This window comes from Apteryx rowi, unplaced genomic scaffold (assembly GCF_003343035.1).
Source record: "Apteryx rowi isolate R43461 unplaced genomic scaffold, aptRow1 scaffold_143, whole genome shotgun sequence".
Classification (NCBI taxonomy): Eukaryota; Metazoa; Chordata; class Aves; order Apterygiformes; family Apterygidae; genus Apteryx; species Apteryx rowi.
Genome location: NW_020447675.1, coordinates 98628 through 122539, shown reverse-complemented (window position 1 = coordinate 122539; position 23912 = coordinate 98628).

Below are 23912 nucleotides of genomic sequence, written 5' to 3'. Positions count from 1 at the left end.
GGCCAAGCTGAAAATCATAAGCAGAATAATAATTACTTTTTATAAAGAATTTGATTGAAAGCTACCAGCAATTACTATCAAATCAGGGTGTATGCCCCACACATGAGATACCCAGAATCATCAATCATTTTGAAAGGAGTTCAGCATGGAGAACATGCTCTCATTGACCACAGCTATGGTTGTGGTGTGGCATGTTCAGTTCAGAAGTTTGGTCATGGTTTGGAGAGGAACAAGATTTTCATTAAAGTATTAGCAAGGATGCTGAATGAAGATTAAGCTTATCATAGTCAAATACATGCAGAGTTTCTGAGGACTCTATCAATTCCTACAAGGGAAAGCAAGTCACCTGTGTTTGCTATATCATCTACCATATGCACATTGAAATTATGTGCCCAACTTATACAGTATCAGCATTGTAGTAAAAAGATAGTTGCCCTAAGCTAAAATTCTGTTTTCAGGTACACTAACCTGAACCAAGAATAAATCCATTGTACTTATCAAAGTTACTCAAATCTGTGTTAATTTACAGAGGGAACAAAATGCAGTTTGTAATTTAATGTTCAAAACTTGTTCGAATGCTTCTGCCTGCTATCACAGTGTACAAAATGTAAAACCAGAGAATTTAATGGAATACAATCTACTTTTGTTTGCATGTAAAGTAGAATTCTTTGTTGTTACAAAGGTGGGCAAATGGTCACTCCAAACATCATACATATTCATTCAGGCAGCTAAAATATATTCATGAGTTGAAATGGTATCCTTCTATTATCATGAAAAACTCTGAATTTTGTATAGAAGTCTGTAACTAATACTTCAGGGAATATTGAGAAATAAAAGAAGGCAGGCATTTTCTCAGGCATAAACATAGGCTGTGGACTGTCATTGACAAATTAACTTATGATCATGTTTTATTAGGTGCATATCTTCAGGAAGCTTTTTGTTTATTCTCGTCAGCCTGCTGTCCTCTGTTATTATAATTTACGAGTACATGGGCAATCTAATATATCCTTGTACGAAACACTTCAGAATCTATTGGCAATTTTCAGCAGTAAAACTGTGTGGTTGTACTCTTGCATAATTGTCTTTAGCTAGTACTTCTAGGGAAGAAGGATTTTCAAATTCACATGAAAGGAGAGACTGATTAGAGCATGCTATTTGTGATGATAGCATTAAACTTAGTTAGCTACAGTCCTTAGCTGCAGCTTTCCCTTCAGATTCTCAGTGCAGGTGGTCTTTTGTTAGCATGGCCCATTCCAAATGTTTTAACTCTTTGATAGTAAGAGAGGTAGCGTCTACTGAAGCAAATGTGTCTAGAACCAGATTTTGCTGCTATGAATTCGCAGTGTGCTGAAACGGCTTTTCAAGATTATATTTAAACACAAGAGTGAGGCAAGGAAAAAAGAAAACATGCAAGCCACAGGTGTCAGAAAAAAGCAAAAACAGAAAAAATTGAAAAAGTGGCTCTGGATAGAGGAACTTTACTCATTTAACAATAATCATCAGACTTCTACAGTTTCCTGTTCTGGATATCACCTTTTCTATGGAATGATACACAATGAGATCATTAAAAGACTGATCTTGGTGAGTCTTAATATAAATAAATGAAACTAAGAATTATCATGTATCCACTCAAATTTGATCTGAGAAACCTAGAGCAAAAATCTACTTTTAGGATGTAAATCTTAACTAGATATAAGATAATAGTGACATTCCCAAAGAGATTCTCAACTTTTTTAGAGAATTCTTTTTCATCATAACTTACGTCTCCTAATAACACTTTCCAGGCTGCTCCAAACCTCTGAATTTCAAACTCTTGCTCTCCAGCTTCTATAGAGTACAAAAATTTGTCCTCCCAGCTCCTTTCTACGCTCAGAAGTCCCTCTTCTCTCTCACAGCCATGACAGCTTTTTAACTCAGCTGTGCACACTGAACCAATGTAAACGATGCATCTCCTGTAGAGGAGCTGATGTGAGAGAAACAAGGGTCAGATGGGATTTGCTGGGCCTGGTCTCACCTCTGAGGATACATGCTCCATGCTTCAGGACCTACACAACACCCTCTAGATCCCTTGGGCTGGGGTACCAAAGTCCCACAGAGAGCAGCCCATGGAGCCTCCAGCCGAGGCAGCTCAGGTAGGGCTGTGCATGAGGAAATATTTCATTTTCGTGTTCTTGCTTTGGGTGTTACTAGCTGGAGATACACCTAGTGTGATGCTTATCCTAAAATGATGAATGTGCCAGGGCAAACTAAAATTCTGGCAAGCCCAGTTTCTTGTCTTCTAGATTTACTTTTCATCTCCATCTTTCTCTTTGTGAAACAGAGGAGCAAACAAACAATGAAATAAGCCCAAATTTTTGAAAAAACATTTGCTGCAGCAGAAGAGAACATAAAAGATAATAGGCATTTTTCTTCTTCTGAAAAAAAGAAACAGTTAATACTTAAACTAAGTCACAGAAATGGGAAACCAAAATGTCAGTTATTATTTAGATGAGACAATTAGAAGATGGACCTTGCTCAAGACAAAATAGCTGTTCATTTTTCCTACTGTTTGATTTTGTAAAGCAATATTTGAAACAATTTGCAATTGTTATGGAGACACACAGACATTGCTTAGCTCTGGAACTGATGCCAATTAGATCAACAAAAGCTTTAGTTTATATGGAAATTGCATAGCTTGTACATGAATTTATGCCCTACAGTTGTTTTAAAACACCATCAATTTATCAAAGGACTATTTAAAAAAAAAAATACTGCATCACTGGATTATGTAGCCATCTTACACCTTATCCCTTATTATAAGAAAAAGATGTTAGGCTTGGATTGGACACATTCATAGTTCCGCATTATTACTTAACTTTTTTACATGTTCTATGTTTTATACTCCCTCCTAAGTATTGGTTCCTTGTCTTGGGACTAAGCCAGCATGCCATTTTTGTTTTTATGTATATAGCAGGCTAAACGCCTTAGGTAAATGATTAACCCCCCCACACACACACACGCGCGCACACACACACACACACACACACACACACACACAGAGTTTCTTGTAGGTCCTACTCTTAATTATGAATATGTTTCCATTTTTTGTCTCGGGGGTAGAAGTAAAATAATGAGCATCATCCTTCAAAAATCAGGAATTTTGAAGTATCAGAACATAAACAATCAAAGACTGAAGTATCCAAAATGGCCATTTTCCTTTAAAAATCATCAAGAAGCCCATTTAGCCTCTTATATAATGGGATCTTAGCAATTATTCAGACAAACTGCTAAGGACCTGAAATTTGTTTTAACATGCAATATAACAGAAACAAACCTGATCACACATAGCAATAATTATGCTGAAGTAACATGAAATTATGCTTGATGTAAGGTTTTTCACATCTCACTAAGGTTGTTCATTTAAAAATATATTGGCACGATAGAACAGAAGTTGAGAATTGCTAATTGCAAGAAATAATATTTTATGCCTGCATGCACTTATATGATGACTGTTCAAAGAGATCTCACGTATCCCTTGGTTTCCTAAGATATTGTTTTAGCCTGAGTTAAATGCAGTATCTAATTGCCGGTTGCAATGCATTATGTTTATATAATATGATACTTATTTTTTCCACTTGAGTAGATAAAGTGGGTATCTATTTATATTATCGTGATGTTTGAGTCAGTAGAGGCTGATTAGTTACATTGAAAACCAGCAAAAGCAAATGCAATCTCCTGAATAAAAATTGGCAGCTTTTGTGGCATGTGAATGCAAATAGACAAGAAGAGAAATGTGTTTTTCTACAGTAAAGTCCTGGTATTCTTCTTATGTGGCCTATTTACACCAGTAAAATTGTAAAATGTGAAATTCATCCAAGTTTTTCTTTCTTCTCTTACCGAATAACTAATGTTCTTGGCATTGCTGAACAATAAATAGACATAGAGATACAGCCCTTAACTGAATAGCATATGTTATTTCCTTTTAGCAAGGTACAGATAAAGTGCACCACTGTTACTGTGTTTGATAGAGTTCATTTGGGTGAAGAGGCTCTGCTTTGGATGAGCTGTATATTCCACTAATGAGTATTTTCTATATATTGCTTCTTATGAAGAACTGACAGCATTGTAATAATCTGTTTTGACAGTATTTTCCTAGAAATATTGTGTTAAATATTTTTAGACATGAGGGATCATGGACATATGGATTTAGTGGTGTGTGCCTTGTCTAATTATATGCATTATACAATTTGCCATTGTTGGAGACTGTTGTACCATCTTTCATTCATTTAATAATGCTTTTGCAAATTGGCAGATAGCATTTGGGCTAAAATACACACAGGGTTTTTGCAGGAATAAAACATGCTCTGCCTTTTCTCTAGTGTAGAGCAATTTGTCAAGTAATTAGCCAACCTAATTAAATTTTTGTAGCACTAATCAAACGAATATGCTAAAATTTTCTTTGCACAGCCAGTTTGCTGTCTGCTTGCATTTAACTTGATGGTTTGAAAGAGGCCCTACTATGTCTGCCACTCCACTTAATCACCTTATTTGCATTTTATATTGGTAAATCAAATTAAGCACCAGTGGCTTTTAGTATGATTGACTATGGTCAGGGCTGTTCAGATGGGACTTTTTCACAGAAAATTAGGCACATTTTAATATGAGTGAGTCTGTGCTTTCAGCATTCAGCAAACTACATTCACTCAGCTAATTAAAAGTGCTTGTTGCTTTTTGCCAATGTATGATAGATTTATCCAGCTGGTGTGTCCATTTTCTTTTGCATAATTTCTTGATGGAAGTTTTTATCTTTATACATAATAAGATTGTCCAAACAACACTTCAAACCAATTTGCAAGAACTATATAAATAATATTTTGCAGAAGCTATTTACTTTGAAAGAAATACACTTGCTGTTCAGCAAACTGATTAGATTATATACCTTTTCCTTTTTGCTTCTACAATATAACCTCTGATACTATGAAATTTTCAGATTTTGTCTTTGCTGAACCAAGGTACACCACATTCCTAAAATCATGGTAAGAAGCTACTGAAGCACATCCCTGACCAGCCCTATAGACTCTGTGTCACGATGTAGACTTTGATCCTTGTGAAGAACAGGTCACAGTTCCTAATCCTTACAGATGAAGTTGCTTATAGAATAAAGTTATTCATGTGCATAACTGTTCCTTGGTTATTTGCTATTTTGAAGAATATTTTACTATAGGTAAAGTATTGCCTGGATAATGGAAATATATCTTTTTTTTAAGGGGCAATATGAACACAAGTATCAAAATGGACTGCCTGATCAGTTGAAGTTCATATATGGGCCAGCACTAAATAGAAAAGAGAAAACGGGTTTTATTAATGCATTTGCAAAAAAAATTCTAGCTTTCATCAAAATTTGGGGAGAGACTGACCAGGTCTAAACTGGCAGTAGGGCAACAAACAACAGAATGAAGGATTTCAAGATGGATGACCTCTTTTCTGTTAAAAAGTTGTGTTCATACAATGTAGCTTAGTGCCTATTATATACATATGCATAATTCTTTTATAAAAGGACTGATAGCACAAAATGGCCACTGTTACTGACTGAGACCTGACATGAGATATTATAAGTGACAAGGAATCCCATATTCTAATTTTGGACCCAGCCAGGAAAATACCTTGAGCTTTGGCATGCTTGTACCATAGTACACAGTTATAGTAGTATACCCATAGTTATCCAGCTCCAAAGAGCTGTCTAGGGTCAAGAGGCTCCTGATCCCACCTTTCCGGAACGATGGTTAGCCCTTGTATGGACAGTGGAAGGGCAAAGATTGAGTCTTTCCTTAGACATTCCCCCAGGTGCTCATGGCACTTAATGGAAGGTGAGGAAGGAATGAAAGACATTCAGTCATGGAAACCCTGATAAATTTGTCAGGGAAGAGCTAATTTTACTAAACATTTCAAATACAACAGGAGATTTACTCCATAGATCCAAAGCAAAAATTTCTTCTGCAAACTGCAGGACTTCTCACTGATGTGGCTGCAATGAGCTCAGATACTCTCTTCTGTCCACAGAGATGTGATAGAAGGCATTTAAGAGGGGGAAAGAGGGTAATTTGAAACTGTCATAACTATTTGTTAGGTGAATGTGTCTAAATCTTTAGTCATGCAATTAGTCTCATTGATTGTAACTAAAGGCTTGCGTAAAGGAGGCTGAATTTGTTCCATCGGGTTTTGGGGGGTATCTGGGAGGGGATGAACGAAAGTGCCAAAAAGAGAGGTGTTGGAAAACTAAAAGAAAGGAATAGCAAAGAATAGCAAATATAAGAAAAGCACTGTTTGCAAGTGTCCAATTAAAGATAATACAATGATGGAGCTAAATGCAATGCTTAGATACCGACCTTATCTTTTTGAGGTGGATTTCACTTAAAGCGGAAGTTTGCAGTCATGACCATTACAGTTTTAGAGTGCAGTTAGTTAAAATCTGGAGGGTTTTCAGGAGGTTTCTTTAAAGAATATTCTTCTGCAAGCCTCAAAATGGTAGAAATCAGAGACCAAATCATACCCCTTTCCCTGGTGGGGCAAAGTGTCCTTGGACATGGAATTAATATCTTAACTACCAAAACTAATAAAAAAAAAAGCAACCCAAGACTCAAAGGTAGCCCTGCAGATCTCAGTCAGAAGAGAAGCTCGAGATCAGCCCTTGACCCAAAATGCACAAATGTAACAGATGTCTAAGTACCGTAATACAGCTTTAATTAAACATAGGCCAAAACCTCCTTGCTCTAAGCTCATAAGGATTATCATTATAAGAACTTGGCCTTATTCTGTCCTGAACTCACTACAGTCCAGAAGAAAGGCTGTAATGCACTGTGTGTTCCGGTACCAGACTGAACTAAGGGAAGCTATATTATATCCTGCAGGTGAAGCTTATTTACCTGATGACACAGGACGAATATTTTTTCCTGTACCTTATTCTGTCTCAGTTAATGTAATGAACCAGTCTTTTTTTTTTTCTTAATTCTTCAAGATCTATTGTTTCTAATAATGCATGGTGGCATAATATAGTTCTGAGCGATATTCTGATTTATAGTTATAATTTATATTCTGATTTATATGTGTAAATATTCTCACTGAAGAAATCCTCAGAGACACGCAATCATCTCTTAGTACTTAGAGAAGAATGCAAACAAACAGTATCACGCTATTAAATTTTCTTGATTTTATATTCCAACTCTCTAGCCTTTTAATTTTGTTTTAATGAATTTAAATTCAAGTAAATGTCATGTTCAGAATGTTAATATTCCTGTCACACTCAAAATTTATTCTATCTAGTGTTATTGAATTGCATGTTGACGTAAACTTAATGTTAAATGGAACATGTCATTGTCAGATGAAGATTATGGATTACTCTATGAATTAAAAAAAATGCATATATTCTTTCCTATTTTCACATTCCAAAGCACCAAAACTAGCATTCATTTCCAGACCCTCCCACCTCCAAAAACAATATTGCTTGATATATCTTTTTGTTTATCAGTCACTGTTATGACTGCAAAAAAGTCACAAAGGACTTGTGGCACCATAAAGGTTATTTTTGTTAATCTAAGCAGGAAACATGGACATACGGTATTCTGCCAGCTAATTTATACACTCCCCAGTTTGTGAATCTACTCTGTACTATTCTAAAAACTTACCCAAAAGTATCTTTCTTTTTATGTCAATTTCTAGAGTTTAGAACCTGATTCGGCAGTCTTTATTCATAAAAAATGCTGCTGCTTAAATCCTGATTCTTGTGCCCCAAATTTACTATAATCATAGAAATGAGCTGCAAATACATTCTGCATAATAATATGACATTTATTGCAATTCTCTACTACTAAACTCATAAATATATGTTAGAGTTAAGAAGACAAATTTCCATTTCTTAGCATAATTTGGAAGAAATAAGGATCTCCATGAATTTGGTCTCACACTTTGTTTCTTTTGTACTAGAGAGTAAATAAATGCTGGAGTACAGTCTAAGTGCTGGTATTAATTTTCAGTTATTCATTTAATGTGAATTGTGAACTCTTCAAGAACTTTAAAGGGTCCGGCCCTGTTGACTTCAATAGAAGCTGTTTCTGCAGTGGGCTAGAAGACTGTGCTTTCAGTGAGATTCGGCTGATAGCAGAAAGTTTGCTTTCCATTTCCTATTACTCCTATAAAACCAACCTTCTAATCTAATTTTCAGTAGTGATTTCTACCATTCCTCCTCTCAGCTGCTGATATGTTTGTTTGTTTTGGAGAGTCTTTTGAGTTTATGTATGAGGGGACGGAGTTAAAATTTAATTTTCTCTCCCTCTTACCCTATAATCTGTTTCTGACATACGTCTGTGTGTGGAGCCTGGGCCGAGCTGTCTACTAGCTGTTCAGTGAATTATTATCTCATGATTACCAAACAGCACAAAGTTTGTATTAGAAAATATTATAGGTCACAGTCCTAAAAATCCTGAATGGCTTCACTTAAACGGTGTAACAAATATACTTAATGTTAGCTGTGCTATTCTCCTGGCTTGAATGTCCACCACTATGGTAGCAAAAGCCAAAACAAATGTTAACTGAAGCAGTTGTTTGTGCCTGGACTTTTCAATGCCTAGAGGAGGGAGCTTTCGGAAATGTAACCTGTCTTGTTAATTACAAAAATGCACTCTTAGAAGGTTAATAGCAATAGATATATTTTCCATCAGACTGAGCTTCACGTAAAAATAATACAATCTTTCTTTTGAATTTTGCACCGACATTTTTGTGCCTGACACTCAGAAAAGCATGCCTTCCAAATGATATTGAGAAAAGGGTTGTTTTTCATTTTTTAACAACTAATTTTATGCCACAATCTAAACTCAGATTTACATTTGCAGCTGAGTACGTAGAGCGTAATTGCTCACTGTGCTACTTGCAACTAAATTGCAGAACTGTGAATTGGTATAAGCCAATTCACCTGTGTGGAAGTGAGATAAATTTCTAAAAACATCCCCCTAAAAGAAACAGCATGTACTGCAAAGCATCCTGAGGCATACTTAACACTTGATCAGAACAAAAGGAGGAGGAATTTGTGCAAAGCAATAAGAAATGGCTCGTATACACCGAGTGGCACAGTTTAAAATGTGCATGCTCTACGGGCGCACTACAGCAGACTAAGCTGTGTCAGCTGACCATATAAACAGGAACAGCAGTAAGCAGCTGCTATCAGACCTAAACAATAGCATTTCGAGCAGTTTATTTAACTGAACTAATTCGACAGAGACAACAGGTTTCTTCCTATTGTTATAGGCTCACCGTGAAGCAGAATGTCAAGCATTTCTCTCAGTAGTGGGCTTGTTTGGTCTCTTTGTGTGGTATTTATAGCATGGTCTGGTTAATGTCAGTCTTCACTTTATTGGTATTCTCTTAAATCCTGAAATTTTACCCAGACTCTTACTAATAAACCAAATCGTCTCATAGAAGCTATGTATATTTTCCAGCAAACCCAGTGAAAACTTCCGAACCTTTTCTAACTGTGTGTGGCTGTATTTCATTCCAACTCCTTTTTCATACTATAGTCTTTTTTTTTTTATTCTTGATTTTCCTTCCTCTGAGGATTTAGCCTTTTATACACACATTTTTAAACATGCTTTTGTTCCATAAGTTTATTTCTTATGACAGCCTTTGGTAGATACGGAAAAATACAAATCTCTTGCATCAGCTACGCATGATAACGTAAGTTTCAGCCACTGTGTTCTCTTAAGATGGAAAATGATGTGTGGGTAAAATCTGTCCTAAGTATCACTTATTAGATGTGGTAGCATAGCTGTATGGAAAAAGATTTTTACTATTTTTAACTTTCAGATTTCTAGAGTGAAATAAATTTAACCCAAATACAAAGCCAAGCTGAGGGGCGGTTCAGTTTGACTTGGCAGAACCAGCTGTAAAAGTCACAGCCAGTTCAACTGATCATTAAAACCATTTTCAGCAAACTTTGTTCCCTGCTTCTACTGGTAATTTATCAGTAAATGGTTCTTCTTCCTTCCCTACATACTCAGATAGTCTTCCCATGGTCTGTACACCAGTAATGGCAGTTATTAAATTGGCAGAATGCCCAAATTTTTGCACTTTTTGTGCAAGGAAAATTGCACAGAATTTGTCTTAGAACATCACAAAAAGACTTTCCAGTGATAGTAATTTGAAAAATTATAATTTCTTAATACAATATTAATGTACCATATACATAAATAGCATTTTATAAAAGAACTTAGCATCAAAATGATGCTAACAAGAAATGATTTTGGGAAGCTGGGGCAAAAAAATAACCCATAGAAATGTTGAAAATTATTAAAATGCAAAATAAAAGATTATTTTCTGACAGAAACCTTACTGTTCCCCTTCTTCCCCCAGTTTTTCAAGATGTTAAACAGATCAGCAGATCACATTAAGAACAAGACTGCTCTTTGCTGTACTTTAGAGAGGCTTAGACTGCACAGTGGTACAAGGGGAAAAGTTGTGCGCAACATAGATTCGACTTGGAATTGCTTGCACAGCTGATATTGCCATTCCCTCACTGTTAATTGCCAAGCCTGAAGAACCTGTTAGCAAGCGAGATGGTCAGCTTTTGGCTCTGTGTTGTGTACGGCTCTTAAGCAATTCACACACTTCTCTGCATGTCTGCGTTATGTCCCATGGAGGCTGGACAGGCGCAGGAAATGCTAGGTAAGCCAAAAACCTCACTCGTTTGGGGAGGATGCGAGTCAGCTGGAGTTTCTATACCCATCATTGCCCAATTATAGGGGATCCATCAGAGGGGTTCCATCAGCCCAAGGACACTGGACTGTTACTTTATGTTTAAGAACTACTCTGGGAATTCAGCAGTTTCTCACATCTCTAGAGTGTGAGGTCTTCTGGCTCTGAAGCACGAGAAAATGTTGGTGTGTAACTCTTAGAAGCAAGAAGATTGGGAAGCCTTCTTTATAGCCTTGATTGTTCTAGTCTGCTATACTCTAACACATAAAAACTTGATAGTTCTATGGATTACAAATCATGGAGGAATGTTCTGACATAGAAAAAAAAATTTCAGTGACAATTTTCAGTTATTAAACCATAATGATTTTCCTTTTTTTTTAATCACGACAAAAAGTTCTGAGCACCTGGGAGAACTCTAAACTGTATGTGACAATTCACATTTTCTTTTATGTATTTAATGCATCTATTTGAAAATATACATAGTCTATATATAATGTGCATTTAGCTTCATTGTTATTATATTTATTACATTTTGTTTAATTTCCTATTTTGTAAAGGAATTTTTAGAAATAATTCTTGTAATCCTTACAAATTCTAAATTACCTCACACACCTACAAAGAACAATAAAAGGCATAAACTTGCCTTTTTTTCTTAGCTCGGGCTGCACCCAACTGTGTGTGGCTGTGCATACCCGTGTTTGCGTGGAGCTCCTACGAGGCAGCTGCTCTCTCTTCTGTAAAGCAACGTAGTCATGAGCATGGGAGCACCTTGGTTCTGACCCCTAATGCTCCAGCCAGCAAATGAAAACACATCCTGAGGAGACGAGCCAGGGATCAAACTAAAACCAAATTATATTGCAGCAGCCTCCTCTGAAGCATAACACTTGATTCCAACTCATTTGGGAGAGTTTTGGCAAAGTGCAACTGACCTATTTTTCTGTTTAGAAGTTCTGCATGTATATTTATATATGATGAATGTTCCTCTACCCTAATGTGCTTTAATATTAATACTAAGAACTCTTCTTATAGAACACATGTCAGAAACAGGCTTCCTGCTCTTGTTTTTCCTCTCAGAGGACAGATAGAGGTCAGCAAATGTGGAGATGAGAAGATAACGAGCCGGCCTTCTCTGAAGAGAAGATGATGCATGTGGCCCATGGCCCAGCAACAAGCCTGTAGCTCGCACTTCTCCCATTCAGGTACGCCAACATGCAGGACGCACACATGTGAGCACAGTGCATGACGCAGTGTGGCAGAACTATGCACGAGCCAGTACGCTCTACTACTGAAAACAGTGTAGCTGCGTTAATGCTACCATCTACCAAAGCTATTCTGCCCTGCTGATTAAGCCAGCTTAATTAGTCCAGCAGAGCACCATGTTAACACACCTGTGTTCCTGTGCCATATCACTGACGTATCACATCACTTTAAAGCCAGCTAACACTGCAGTGCGCAATGCAGACATAGCTTGAAGAAGTTATGACTTACTGTGGTAGGAACAGAACGATGATGCTATCAGCCGTTATGCTCCGAATTCCTGTTAATTAACATGACTAGCTAATCTCATTTAAAACCTAACCAAAGAGGAAAGAGTTTGCAAGGGTGTTTTTAGTTTTCACATAAATCAACAGGATAAGGTGAGCACAGATTCTGGCAGAGCCTTTGAACAGTCTAAYTGATGTGCAATCTATAAACCGCTCTGCTGTCACTAAGAATGACCTCCCCCAAGTCACACTGAGTTAAACCTCAGGACACTGAATCCAATTGGGTAACTTCCTCCAAAGAAGACACAGTGGAAATGTGTAGAGGCCATTTTTCAAAGGTGAGTCATAAAAATGTGTCTATACCATGCACTGATGAGACACGTGAGCTAGATCCAGGAGGTCCATATATTTAAGTACAAGCTGACTCTTACTCAAGCCATGAGGACCAGACAGGAAAATGTAGTGCTACTCTGACATATAAATGGGTCAGGAAGCAGTGTTCCCCACAAGCATGGTGCCACGTCAAAGACAGCATTTCCTACTAATCTACGGGCTATGTTAACTTGGGCACAGTCTCACTGCTGCTGCTGCTGTGGGACTTCTCCCAGGTCCAGAACGGATGCCAGGAACTTGGGAGGTGTCAACATCGTGCTCCATTCCACAGCAAAGACACGCACTAGGTGTTTCATATTTTCATGAAGAAACTAGTAATTAAAGCTATAGCTATTTTTTTCAGGTCACAAGCCTAATCAGGAAGAACGAGATGTTTTAGTTCATCTCAAAATTATATTAAATGAAAGGAATAATGAAACCAGAACAAATAAAAAAACCCTTGGGATTAAACAAAATGTTTTGTTGCTTCAAAATGAAATATTACATTTGATTACTTTTTTAAACTTCTGCATTACCCATTTTTATTACTGTTGGCAGTTTTGAATTTAAAATGTCTTTTTGAAAAAAATAGTTTCTTTTTCAAAGCTTTTTATCCCGAGTATTTTCTGAACTGCTTCACTATATTTCATTTCTTTCATTAGAACTGTTTGCCAAATATGATCCAAATTTCAGAATAGTTTCTGTATCCTGACTGCTCTGATGTGCAGAATCAAAATAACAGTTATTAAAAATGAGAACTAAGAAGTCATCCCATCAGTCCTAAGTAAGGTACTTTTAATTTTTAAGAYATGATATACTGTTTTAAGCAGGTATTACAGGTATTATAGCAGTGGTCACATCCGGGCCTCTAGTTTGTGTCTGCTGAGAAAAATATATATTGTGCTAATAGCACTTCTGATAAAAATCATAAGTGAGGCCCCTCCAAATCATGAAAATATCTTAAAATCATTAATTGATTATTCTGTTTTTGTTCTATTATTCTTGGGTTTGACTTTCTTAAAGGACTTTTTGAGTTTGCCTTCTTATCTCTGAGCCTCTGGAGTGCATTATTTCTCATTTTCTTATTTTTCTTCCCAACAATAAGTGGTAGAGATGACAGACCAGATCCTCATGCACTGCACTAGTTGTGGGAGCTTTGAGCTTTGACTAATGAAGTTGAGACTGAAAATAAAATTATGAGCTGGAAACACTGGAAATACAAGCCTGGAACTCCTCTCTGCCTTCAGTGATGTGTTCATAGCATGGGTAAATTTTCATCCAAAATCACTGAGATCAAAATAATGCCTCTTCATCTCTCTCTCAATTGTAGTTTTAAGATTACAGCACTGAACAAGCCACTTGGTTAAAAGGAGCTGAATTAGAATTTAACATCTTCAGTCTAGTCAAGTTTTCTTACACTTGCCACTCTTGCCACTGAAGAATTGAAAAATTATGCTCAGCCCACAAAGACTGGATAAAGAAAAAAAAGGAAAAAAAAAAAGAAAGAACTGTTCTGTTGCTATCTAAATACCACTACTTTTTTGTTTTGTTTTGTTTACTTTACTCTCTGCCATCTGAGTCCCAAACCCTGTATATATATTTTTGTCTAAAAATATGAAGACTAAAAAATTCTCCAAACTCCAATTTCAGCAGAAACAATTACTTCCTAATATAAGAAGACTGATGATAAAATCATAAGAACTTTTTACACAGTTCATGTCTGGCTTTTTGATATCCTGCTATTTGTCTGATTTATGCTTAAAAAAGAAAAACAAGGAAGTGAATGGAACAAAATTCTTGATGATTCTGAAATAGAAAGACATATTAACTAACTAAACATATAAAAATATGTCAAACCAGAGTTATTTGTATTGAATTTTTGCTTTTTTATCTGAGTAATAAGTATGAGTTGATGGTGGTATATCCAAACCAGCTGCTTACAGGGTTATGTTTAGGAGCAATTATACTGGACCAACATATACCCTATGTGTGGAGCTATATTTCACTTAGCTTAATTAAAGTATCAACAATCTAATGATTATACTTTAAAATTTGAAAAAAAGAGATAAGAATCCGAAAATATTTACACGTTTAACTGCATGTAACTGCCTAAGTGGCTGTCTAAATTAGGAGCTTTATCTGAGGCATGTTCAGAAAACTTTGTGCTATCTTGTAAGGTCAAATTATATTATTTTTTTACATAGACTTTGTGGAAAAAAAAGATCCTTAGAACTCAGGTGTGTATCTTGTATTAGAATTTATGAAGGCAGATATTTCCACAGTCATTGAGGTGTAGGGAGGAGCATGAAAGAAGAATCTTATTACTTGTATTAGCTCTTTATTTGCATACACAGTTCATTTTTTTTTAACTTGGAATACAAAAAAATACCAATGGAAGAAGTTGATTATAAAAATGATGGGTTTTGTGGCTGGGGCTGTAAATTAGAGATTCTACTGTGGTGCTAAGTAATAGTAATAATCTGTAGAACAGTTGAAGGGTTTCAAATACAAGACGATACAAGTATAAGCATAAACATTCTCTTTATCTATTACTCTGTTTTTAAGTACCCATCATCATAGCTTCTGAGACTACTTGAACCAACTGTCAAATGACAGTAGCCCATTTGTTTGAGTTTCGTCCTATTTCTTCTAAGATAGACAGGACTGTTGCTGTTGTTGCTAGTATTAATTATATTAATGCACAAGTATTATATTATTATTAACAGTATTAATAATGACTTTCCATCCTCTTTCTCTCGTCACTTTTCTCTGACTTCTTCTGGAGCCGAGGGGGGCTGCTGCAGCCAGCAGAGATGCTCTGGGAGGTACCTCAGGCCAGAGACGTGGAGGGTCTTAAAGACTAAACACGGAGCCCTTGAGTGTGATCTGGTAGCATGTGTGTAGCAGTGAGGTGAGCAAAGCTCCTTGCCCTCAGCACTGGCTCCCAGTGAGGCAGCAGGGGGCTGTGGTCTGAACGGCATTTTGTACTTYTCAGTGTATAATTGCTAGCTGAGGCTCAGAAAGTTGGGGTAGCCTGGATGTTACAGACCTTTCACTTTCCTGTCTTGATTCAGAAAAAAACGCCTACTCTTTAGATTGAGAGGTTGCAGACTTTATTCATAAAAGTTAGCTTGCTGCCAAAGTGGGTTGCCTTTGCCTGCTCTTTGCTCCTCCAGCCTTTACCAGCTATGCTGCCGTATCTTGAATGAGCTCTACTATAAAAGTAAATAAAAAAAGACCTTTAAAAAAGATGCATACCTTAAAGCTGGCTGCTTAAGTGACTTTAATGTTACAATGGATAACATAATAATGCAACTAGTAAAAACATGAAATACTATATTTGTGCCATTTTTTGCAGTATATATGTTCGTTATAAACCGTGCAGTACTTACTTATGGAAATATGCGTTGCCATCTGATGCAAAATGCAGCTTGTTAAATTTTACAGGCCAGATTCAGCTCTAAGCTGCACGAGCAAATCCAAACTAATATCACTGTTTTTCCATACTCTGGATTTACATCAATATAAGGCAGAAGAATCTGGGTCTGCATGCTGTAATTGCATACTTTTGAAGATTTTTTCCCAGTTTATAATGGTTCATTCTGTTTTCTTCATCCATATTTTCTTATATTCCATTTATCTTGTTCACTGGTTGTTCATATAGAATATATATTATAGAAATATAAACCATACATTGGAGACATGGAACAGACACCTGGTGTGTGTCTACCTCAATATAGGACCCTGCTGATACCATTTTGTTGTGTTTTTAAGAAAGATGTAAAATGGAACTGACTACTGTATTTCTGGATGAAAATACATTTGTACTACATTCATTCTTGAATTTCATAGGTATTTTATTTCCAATATTTATGCATGTGTGTATGTATATATGAATATGATTATAATGTCTTTTATGATTTGTGTGTACAGTTCTATAAACTAACCACTAATCTCTGTTTGTCACTATTAAACTATTTAAGCAAAACAACTAAAAGAGTACACAGCTGCTTTATCTGACCTCCTGCCACAATATAGAGTTCTTACTTTTAAAATCATTCCACTTGGAAAGTGTACACATATATGTTTCAGTTTGACATTTGGACTTAACTCCTTGTTCAGGAAAAGTACTTACCATCTAAAGGTATTGCTCTTGAACATACTCAGCTAATGTGCCTAATATAAGTCAAACCTGCTTTTTTTTCAGCAATGAAGTCATGTTAAAAAAAAAAAGAAACTAGTTCTGCTCTTTTAACATCAGTTGTTCTTTTCTCTGTAGTTGCACTCCTGTCAGTAGAACAATGAGAAATGCCTTCTAAATATCAAAATAACTATGTGGTCTGAAAGAACTTAAACCTTTGTCCCAGAAGCATGTAACCCTCAATCAAATAAAATAGTTAAATACATAAGGCAAAAAGTATATGTTACGCTTATTTCAGGAAAACTAATAGTCCATTTGCCTTCAGTAGGGCTATTTAATTTAAGTAGGTCTGATTCTTTTTTTCACTAAAACCCCTTTGTTCCTATTTGACAAAGGAGCATATGGAGAATTACTGGTATAATATGGTAAAACAGGGTCCAGCTCAAATCTGGGCCTGAGGCATTTTGTGGCTTCTCACTTTAAGCAGGTGCTTAACTCCATCTAGAACTGTGCAGCTATCAAGCTTCACCCTTTCTTCAAAACTAACTAGGTAGCAGAAGTTAGGAGGGGTATTAGACAAATGTGAGAGTGTATTTGACTTGATAAAGTATGCGCTCTTTCAGCTTACCATCATGAACAGGCAGATGTCCAAGTCACACAGATTATTGTGTGCAGATTATTAAAAGACAGTTTTCGCTCCCAAACACTGACTGCTTGCCCAGTTGACATTACCAGCCCTAGTAAGAAGCAGAGGGAGGATATATGCATACCAGCTCTCAGCTGGGGTGAGGTATACATCTTGTAGCTCTCAATGACAAGAGGATTTTGGCTTGCAAGGTCAAGGAGGTTGGCCTTTTGCGAACTAGAGCAATACAGAACTGGGTCATGACCCTGTGGAGATTTGTGCATGTGCTTATTTTTAAGCATGTGATTAAGTCCCTTCATTGCAGTGGCACTGTTTGCATATCTAAATTTAAGCACATATATAATCCTTTGAAATGTGGAGTTTTTACCATATACAGCTTGAAAGATATTTTGGAGAAAAATAGTATTTTCTAGATCCCTTTTATATTACTATCAGATATCTTTCAGTAGCGTTAACAGTAAATTAATTTAGTTTTGCACTATATGTAATACTGTGTCAATATGGAAAGGAAGAATAGGAAATAACTGTGAGTGAGACTTTAAATTCTGAATTCAAGTTTGAAGTAGGCCACAAAGTGATATTTGTTTTGAAAACCATCTTATAATTTGTCACTATCTGCAGTTTCAGCTCTGAGTAGATGCAGCTCTGAATCCACTTGGGTGTTGCAGGTCATGGCCAAACGCAACAGCAGAAGTGTTTGAAGAGGCTAGCATAATCTTTGCCAGCACTCTGGCCCTAGGTAGTACTCACAAGTTTCATTTTCATGACCACTCCACAAAATTAAAAATGTCAAACCTTAGTCTCAGTGTTAAATGAAACATAAAACAAAAACTGTGTTCCTTCACAGAAGGGAAAATTAGCTATAAATTAAGATTTAAAAAAAAAAAAATTCTTTGTAGAATGATTTTATTTATTTAAAAAGATGGGCACACACATCTCCAAACACACACATTATCCTTCAAGTGAGAATGCTTGTTTCCCTGAAACCCTGCAATTGGTTTCATATCATTCAAAGTGGGATTACAGAGTTTACAAGCAAAAAGGAAAAAAACATTTTTGCTTGTCAATGAAAAAAAAAATTACTGTAGTGAGATCAGGATCTGGTTTATAATCCCTTTCCAAAATCATACAGGCAAAGGCCCTGAGCTCTGCTCCCATGCAGTCTATACAGCCTGTACTAGAATCAATGCTTCTCAATACAGATGCAGACATCTGCCAAGAAGCAGCTCATTGTAGGACTGGACCCTTCTTTTGATTCAGTACAATAATGGACTTTATACAGCATAAATTGAGGAAGATATTAATGAAAAGAAATGAAATGTTAATCTTATATGGTTACCTTACCCCAAATATTTTAACCTGGGCTTACTGCCATTTCACATCTTTTCAGTCAGTGTAAAAGACAGCACAGGCTGGAGAATAGAAAGGAATCTGACCCACTAAGGATTACAGGGGTAAAACAAACAAAAAATTTGCATTATTAATACATGCAAAAATATTCCCTGAAATGTGAACTGTGGGTAGAAAATTGTGGCTTTATCCAACAAAACTTAGCTCAGATGAGAGCTTGTTAAATTTATGCCCACATTCAGAGAACTGTTCTGGTGAACACTTACTTGACAAGTCCCTTGCTCTGCAAAGCAAAGGTAGCAGAATATGTGAACTTTTTAAAGAAGGATTCATCCCATTTAAGCCAATACTTTATGGTACACATTAAGCCTATGTCTGGTTTAGGACCCAGATGAGAAAACATTTTCAGAATTAGGTTCAAATAGAAAAAGAAAGAAGCAAATTTGTAAATCACAAAGTAACTGAAAGATTTTAGCATGGTCATTTGATATGCATACAAACTGATATGATTTGTGGCTATCAGAGGTGCTATTAAATTCTACTTAACATATTTTCAAGTCTAATTAAGTTAAAATATTAATTTTATTTCCATCTAGCATGCACTTTCTTTCAGAACAAGCCTCAATACAATAAAAAAAAAGCAAAGTATAGTAAAGAAAAAAAAAATGCATTCTGTTTTAAAAATATCACCTGGGATAAAATATTGTTTCATGCATTTCTTGAGAATGGGAATCTAATAAAGACCTACAGGTATCTTTTTTACATCTGAATGAAACTTTACCAGGAAGGAGGTTAAGAAGTTAAACCAAAGTAACAATAGAGCTGCGGTGAAAGAGGCATGTTCTTTTTCATGTGTATTGTTTCCACTGGAAGACCTGTCATTCAGTAAATAGAGGTACTTTGACTCATGGGTGGCAATGGATAGCCTAAGCTTAGCCTGAATCCTCTCCTAAAGGCTGAGTCCTGCAACCAGATCCTGACAACTTCCCTGCAGCACTATGGCATGTTTCACTAATATGAGCTGATTGGATTAGTCGTAGGCAGCAATTACAAGCTCTTCTTTGTGAGCCCTGAAGAGTTTTGATTTCTGTGTCAACTGATGCTGTATTTCAGGTATCTTTGGGGATAAAAACTAAACCTTGAGTATTACAATTAGATTCACTACAGTTCAGGGCAACAAAACAACACAGGATACTAAGTTGTTTAAATTGGAATATTCTGTACTTATTTTGCAAGCAACCCTAACAAAATTACTGCAACTATTCACAAGCTGTAATATAGTTTGTGGGGAATATTGTTAAAGTCATTATGCAAGATTGTTGCTAGCACTTCTGCACCCATCTTCCAGACTAATATCCAAAGAAGACTTGTATCCAATGAAAAGTTTTGTAGTCTAATTGAACAGATTTTTATCCTTGAGGTGAACACATGTTGACATGTGATGATTTGAACATGAAACTAAGTAATACTTATAAATAATAATAATAATATGTAAATAAACAGTACAAACATTGAAACTGTCTTGATCAGGGCTGTACACAGACTGGAAACAAAACAGCAAAACGTGTGAACTGAAACCACTGGTGTTATTTTAAACCCCTATGTGAATATTTACTAAGATGAAGACTCCTAGTTTGGATTCTATCAAATCACATACTTGTCAACTTTAGTCTAATTGACTTTTATTGTGATGGACAAGTGTACTTCATGCTCTATTCTTCAGTTGTATTTGCTCGGTAGGAATCGAAAGCAACAATGAAGCTGGATTTGCACAAATACGCCAGACTACAAGTTTTGGTGCTGAGGTACAAGTCCGTATTCCTTTCTGTTGACTGTGTTACTGGGATCATTAAAGGGGTTACTGCCCCCAACACCTGGGGCAGTAACTGCTTCAGCCCCCTAATGTTGATGTGCTGTCAAATATAAGTTATAGTCCTAAACCTAAAGATACTGTCGAAAACAGGAGAAAGCCAATATAAGTACGTCAATATATGGAACRGTCTGTATGAGATTTATAAAGGGGAAATCATGCTTAACCAACTTGATAGCCTTCTATGACTGGCTTGGTGGATGAGGGGAGAGCAGTGGATGTTGTTTGTTCGTTTGTTTAAAGTAAAATAACATCTTCCTTTAAGCCAGTGCACATTTGTATGCAGACCTAGCAAGCACTAGTTTTAGAAAGGTAATTCTGATAAATTAGGGCAGAACAGCTTTTAGACCCAAAATGTCAAATGATACATTGCTGTTCCCTAAACGCCTATGTATAACTATTAGAATTAAGATCCCTGTGCAAAAGTTTGCAAACAAAAAGATGATTTTTCATCATTCATATTCACATTCCAGTTTGTTATTTCAATGATAGTTCCTAAAGTACATTCCCGCACTATAACCTTTGCAGAACATAACAGGAATGAAAATTGTGGCTCTTTTGCTTTCTTGCACAGTTTATCTTTTTGTAATCCTCATTCAGAAATACAGTGTGAGTTTACCAGAATAGTAAAGTGAGAGCCAGAACGTGATGCCTTTATTCCAATTTAGTAACACCTTGTTCTTTGAATAGGACTACTTGTGAAATACTAGTCAGGATGAGTAAAGGTGCAAAATTTGAGCTCTGAATACAAACCTCAGGATTTAGCCTGCTATGTTTTAGATTAGTGAGCAATGTTTTCTTCTTTTTACCTCTCCATCTAAAGCCAATGATATCAGGTTACAAGAAAATCTGTAAGAAGGAAACCTCATCATGTTTTCAAAAATTTGTCATCTTCTGTCTTGGATGTCAAAAGGGTGACTTGGCAATAAGTTTCTTGAATTCATAAAGTTGTATTCTTTGAAAGTTAGTACAACTACCTCAATGGTCAGTTACAATTGCAAGCTAAATCTCATGACTCTGGGCACTCTTTATGCCATTTCTTTTTAGAGCACTGAAATAATCTCATTCTGTACCTAAAATACATGGCTCTGTGTACGTATGTCTCCATATCTGCCCACTTATCATGCAGTATCTGTTTTACGACAGGAATAATGACATTTGGAATGTACCAAACATACTTATCAGAAACTTAATATGGGTACCACATAGTACAGGAGTTTCTGGGACAAACAAGTTGTTCTTGACAGCTTGGATGTATGAGAAATCTGTCACAAATTATCCATTTCAAAAGGAAACCTAGACATATCTTGTTGCATTTCCAGAAATGGAACAAAGCAATACTTTATGGTTAAGAAATGGATGTAAGCCAGCAGTCAGTACCCTAAGGTGAAAAGTTGGCTCTGCCTAGCAGTTCCTCAATTTCCAAACAGGAGCCTTCCAATTCCAAATAACGAACATATGAAAAAACAAGTACAGCTTTAATCCTTAGTAAAGAAGAGGTATGCTCATCTCTGCTGAATTCCGCAGTGTACTCTGAGTGAAGCACTCCCTCAACATGGCATAAAGAGAGCACTCACTATAACGACTGAAGAAACCTGCAACAAATCTAAAGTAGTCTCTCATTTCTATACAACAGTAAAAGCTCTGCAGTAAGCCCCTGAAAGGGAACATTTATGTGTTTTATGTTAATTTAAAATGCTTGAAAGCAGTCAAAAGGGAGGATTAGTCCTGAAGAAATCCCAGTCTTAAACCCCCCTTAAGCCAGGGCATGTCTATGATTCTTCATTTTTTTTAACCAACTGCGATTCTTTTGTTACTTCTGAAACATTAGGTACGTTTTATGCAGATTTGTTTTTTCCTATCACCTTTTATGGGGTGAGTCAAAATTTTCTCACCACCCCTAGAAATCCTAATAGCCTAGCATGCTTTGTTAGCCAAGATTTCATAATCTGGGACTTAATATTCGTCTGTTCTTTGTGTGCAGAAGCTCCTAGGCCCATGATTCTGTGCGTGGTGAGCATGAAATGAGGGTGGAAGCCCTTCATAGCACGTTCCCACTTTGCTTCCAGTACTTGCCAAGAGTCTCTTGGCAAGGGCTGTGCAATGTGTCAGGTTTTCAGATGGAGTAGCAGTGGCCAAGCTTTCTTTGATTCTTCCCTGTGCAAAATCCAAAGGAAGCCAGTGTAAAGTTCCTCCTTTTCATGGCTGGGATCAAGCCTGGAGCTTTACTATGTAGGAGCTGCACTAACTGGAGACCAAGCCGAGTCTATCTCTCCTCTACTCTCTTAATGTCTCCCATCCCATTCCCCCAAGTCTGTGAAAGTATTCTGCTTCCTTTGGAAAGCTCTAACAGCAGTTGGAAGTCTGACTGCTGAAAGCTATGCAATTTCTGCTAGCTTGTGCAGAAATATTGTAGGCGGGAGTTTTGTCCTTTGATTAAAAGATATTTGAAGCAAAGGGAATTTTTTACTTTTTTTGCCCGCAAAGTATCAGCCACATTAATGGTACTGCCCATGAAAATGACATCAGTAGTGAAAAGGACAGAACTGTCCAAATTCATGTAGCTTTGCTGCTGAATTGAGCTGGCCAGCAGCTCCTGAATTCAGCAGTTGATTTTAAACCAATGCGAAGGTTAATGGACTATTTTCTACTCCTTTCCAGGAGCAAATGTCAGCCCCATGGAGGTCCATTGCTTACCAGAACTCAATCTGGAGTCCTAGAGTCTGGCACAAGAAGACTAATAGACTAATGCATTAATTCACTGAGCCTCTCTGCCCTTGGACTGGYTGTGCATTTTTTAACATGAACTATAACAGCAATGACATTCAATCATATCTTCATTTACCTTCCAACTATGATTTCAGAATGCGTATAAAAATCTCCATATCCCTGATTATTGCCATCAACATAAGTATAAACTACTGCAGAAGGGGAAGGGAGGAAAGACAAAGCCTTTTGGATTCAACTAATAAATATAAATGCATTAAAACACGAACATCCCAGCTGGCTGAATCCCTGAACAATTAATTAAGGTGAATCCTTGTTTAATTTTTCTCAAGAATGATCTGCCTTGGCTATCTGCCAGCAATAGGTAAGTGAGGTTTTGCTTGTTTGTTTGTTTGTTTTTTCTATTGCATAGAGGATAGTTTGTGCTTAGGCACAGAGCTCATCACTGAAATTCTTTGACTATCCTCTGAATATAACTACTCCCAAAATTGTACGACATGACTGTAGAGTGTCACTAACAGAACAGTTAGTATAGGCAAAGAGAGATTTTTAAGGAGGTGAGCATCTATTCTCTATATAATAGAGAATAAGTTATGATTGATA